This window comes from Dreissena polymorpha, chromosome 11, assembly GCF_020536995.1.
Source record: "Dreissena polymorpha isolate Duluth1 chromosome 11, UMN_Dpol_1.0, whole genome shotgun sequence".
NCBI lineage: Eukaryota > Metazoa > Mollusca > Bivalvia > Myida > Dreissenidae > Dreissena > Dreissena polymorpha.
In genome coordinates, this window is record NC_068365.1 from 76,317,259 (window position 1) to 76,322,032 (window position 4,774).

The window sequence follows — 4,774 nt, forward strand, 5'->3', positions numbered from 1 at the left end:
ATTTACTCAAACGTGAAAAGGCCCCTTTAAATCGGACACACAAACGAAGCAGTATGATAACAATTACCATTTATTACAGAACTCATCAAGTAAACAATATTCGCATGTATCCATATATCGAGTAAAATGGTGTAAAATATTCAGAAAAATTTAGCTGGTAGGAGTGGAGAAAACTTTTTATACGATGCGGTTCTGTATTAATGTCAAAAACATACTGTTAAAGAAACGAGAATTAAAAACATAAAATACAAAACGGACGATTAGAAAATAAACATCACAATTAACAAAACGTTGGTCAGTGACTTAGCACGGTGGTTAAGAAGCTAACACTAAGCGCGGTGTTTTAAACCTTAAAACCTAAACGACTGTATAACAAGAATAAATTAATATGACCATACCTATAATGAGCTGAAACGACTACCAATATTCTCAATAAGTTTATGAACAGAATAGAAATTTAAAGTATCAATAAAGGACATTTCATTGTGCACACGATTCGAGTATTCATGTTTATCATGATTTCATTATTTTAAAGCCTCGTCATGCTTTACGACTTGTTTTTCTTTTTAAGGAATGTGGAAAATTTGGTTGATGATTTTCGTCCTCAAAATATGTGTCTTAGAAAAACGGTTTAGTACATTCAAGACACAATTAAATTATGGCAGGTACAATCAGGTATATAATACTATCAAATGCACCGTGTATCGATACGAGAATTTTTAAAGACATACATAACATAACATATTATATTACTCTATATGGTTCTTTTTGCACTGATATTATCCATGAGGTCTTTATTTACAACCTTTTAAGTAAGTTATATGCGACATAAAGTAAGTCAGTAAATCAGGTAATGTAATGTGGTGTTGGTCAAAATAGAGATAAGAGCGTTTCCAGATTGTTCTCTGTTATCGAAGTGCCATCTAGTATCGAAGTATCCGCATTACCAGCGTGATAACCGTGTAATGCACATCATGCAATACACATCGTGCAATACACATCGATCTTTTAACAAGATCAATTGCTTTTTAAGTAAAGTAATTCTGATGTTTCTCACATTGCCGTAAGCAGCATACAATCTGTATTGTATGCACTAGTTGAAATTCGTAAGAAACAAATGCGTGAAAAGGTTATTTGAAAAAAAAACTTACCGGTCTATTTTCTTCCATTAACGTTTAATGGTAAACACCACAACGTCACATTATCCTGCACCCTGTATAAGCCATATTGTTATAGTACCTATTCATGATGATGCGCTTATATACATACACTGAAACTATGATAAAGTATATATTTCATGTATGTGATTGCTTTATGCAGCGACTAACACATGCTATAATAACTCAAACATATATTAAAGTGTGGTAATTGTTTAAGATACATGTTATTAATTTGTGTTATACAATTGTAGATGTGAGTCTTAATTACACAAATGAACTTAGTGTCACATGTGGTTAAAATAGAAACAAAAGTTGTTTTTTTCCATTTCAAGTATTGTCAAGCTTGTTCACGTGTCTGACTTCAAGATTTTTTAACTACACAATATTTGAACTTTTAAAAGCAACATGTATAGGATATCATCCGAATTTTGCAAAACTAATCATACACAAATGCGTTACAAACGAACCTCTTATTAACTAGCTTATTTAACTATATCATTTTTAACATCGACAAAGAAATTTATAGATGTAGCAAAGGTGACTCAATTACAAAGTTATAGCTCATTTATACATTAAACTTAACATTTTAATAATACTATTTTTACGCGTATCGAAGTAGATCTATAATGTAAAATGTTTTTCATACGCGTTATAACAAGTTTGCAGTAAAATATAAGGGATTTCTTTTTGTCAGTTTTTGCATGAGGAAATTGTGATACAATTTTAGGTTGTGTACAGTCATTCGACCAGACGTTCTAACTTTTAAACATCAATTTTGATATAAAGGACGTATTATGGATTGTTTTCACAAATGAACAATTGTCTGATATCGTTTAAACCAACCAAAATTTACGTTAAAGACGAGATACTGTAATACATGCTATTGAATTAGGCCAAACATTATTTTTTAGGACTGACACCTGACAAATGTGCACATGTTCCCAGCGTTAACAGTCTCTGTTATTTCCTGGTCGGTCAGTTTACATAAATTATCGCATATTTGTCGTGGTTGCATTATGCAAAAATAAAGCACTCGTTTGGCATTGCAAAGATATAGTTGTTGTTTTGTATACAAACCGGGAATTTGGCACAGATTCAATATTACAAACATAGAGGTCACATTCAAACAGTGCTGCATTTAACAGTGCTGTTCACCTGTAAGTCGCGTACAATCCAGTTTGTCCCATTACCGCGTTTTTAAAACGAAACGAATACATGCTGACTAGATAAAAATATTGATCGAAAACAACAAATTCCTCTTAGAAATTCGTTAAGTGAATATGTAGTTGGTAATTAATTTATGGGTTCCCAAATATTTATGAACTTTCTGTACATGCTTGTAATACAATCCGTGTTATGTTTTGTACATGTAGGTCAAGGAAATTCTTCAATAATATGATTACGTGCGTTATCGCAGTTAATGACTCAGTATAAGAATATGTGTGAAGATAACGATACTCGGGCTACATTAAGTGCATACGACAATTGGGTTATATATAGACTAGATCGTCTGCTGATCGCAACAGTGTTTATGTAAATGTACGTGTGTTCAGGACATTGAACGACTACCCATTCGATAGTTTTTACTATAGATCTACTAAGCAAATCCGCAGCGAGTGAAGTTGAGATATTACGTGAATTTTAATACGACATTAACGCATATCGCTTTCTTAATGATATGGCAGGAAAGTGAGCGTCATTTAAAAATTAAACTAAAGCAATAAAGGGTTTACAACGGCGAAAATGCATGCCTCGGCATGGACGTCCCCCTACAGACTATCACGTAATCCCCCCTCTTGTATAGAACACTGTAAAAATAGTTATATATAGAACATTTACTCATAATGTCGTTGTTATGTGGGTTTGGAACATAGCAATACGGAACATATGAAGTTTATTTTAATTTTGAAATACTGTTCATATTTAAAGGAGCCTTTTCACGTTTTGGTAGATTTACAAAATTAAAAGAAAATGCTTCAGAATCGCAAATTTTCGTTGTAGCTATGATATTTGTATAACAAATCAATGAACGTGATTTACTTTTTGATTTTAATCACCACAGCACACGACTTAACAATATTTCAATAATCATTGAAAATAAGTTAATTCTCATCATATAAGAGCTTTTTTCAAAACGTTCATGCCACTCCCGAACTTAGCAAGCGACAAAATGTTAAACTTTCAACATAGACTATTCATAGAACATGCCCCTGATACTCTCACCTTTAATCTTTGGAGTAAAACAAAATCTACAGAGGTAATCCAACCATTAAGACCATGCATCATATTAATTTATTTGATCATATGTAAATGTGTTGTCTTCATATTAACCGACCTTAACCGTGACTTCTCTGCGGCTTAACCAAAAAAATCAAAAGGTATCCTATTCTGCAACGTATCCATCGTTATAGTTTCAATGACTTGATGTTTTTGTCTTGATATATTGCGGAAAAACAATTGTCATGAAGAAAACATTGTTCATGTGATATCGAACTTTCACCTTTTACTTTTAATCCGAGTCACATGGATATCATTTGGATCTTTGTAGGTGAAAGCGCGTTCTCTTATTCAGTTGAAAGCAAATTTCAATGTACAGATCTTACGTTAATATTAGACGTGGTGACCTAAAACTCAACGGACATATTATATTTATAACAATTATCAAGCATATCAATGCGCATGATCTGAGGTCATATAGTAGTTTAGATACCGTGCGGAAACACCTTTAATGTTACAAGCTTCGGAGAAATTAACATTTGATTTAAGCTTCAAAAGGTACCTTCTTTACATGACACATAATCCAAAGTCTCAGAGTTTACTTCTTTTTGTGCACAAGCGAATCGATGCACGTTTTATACGTTTATCTGTCAATGCAAAAACTTTTAACATATACACAGATGCGCAAATGTGTTTTTTACTTGTACCGACCTTGCGCAGTTAACTGATATCCAAGATTAATTAAGAAATTTAAATGGCATGTTGCCTGCATAAGTTATAACGTTGTGCGCACTAATTGTAGAGACTTACTGGCTACCAACCTTATATCATAGAAGATCAAGCGCACGTTTGCATATCGGGCATACCACAGTTGTGACAAGGAATTATGCGATGGACGTTAGTCTATCGGATGTAAGTTACTTTTAATAAAAGTAACTATAATAGCAAGTATTACCAATGAAAGTAAGCAAAGAGCTCTAAATGCTTGCAATATAAAATGAAAATATTGTATGCTACGATATTCGCTGCTTTATCCGTCCGTCCGCCTCACCTCGTAGAAGCGGATTCAATGCCAACTAACAGAACATGCGAATGTGGCCTGTGGTCGCAATACCGAACAGACTATATTCCCCACATGTACACACAGCACAAAACAGAAAATATTTTATTTAAAAAAATAAAGCTATTATAGCAGTTCTGATTTATAATTGTCCCAATTTTCGTTAGTCTAGTTAGTTAATAAGGTAGTGTTGAGACACAATCCGGATCCTCCCATAATGAAGCCTCAGGAGCTGAAGTACCTGATAAACAAGAAAGTACACACTAAGTCCGTCCCTTTTCTGACATGGTGCTTTTTTCATTAACATCTGTCATAAATGCAATAAATCTCCATGGTG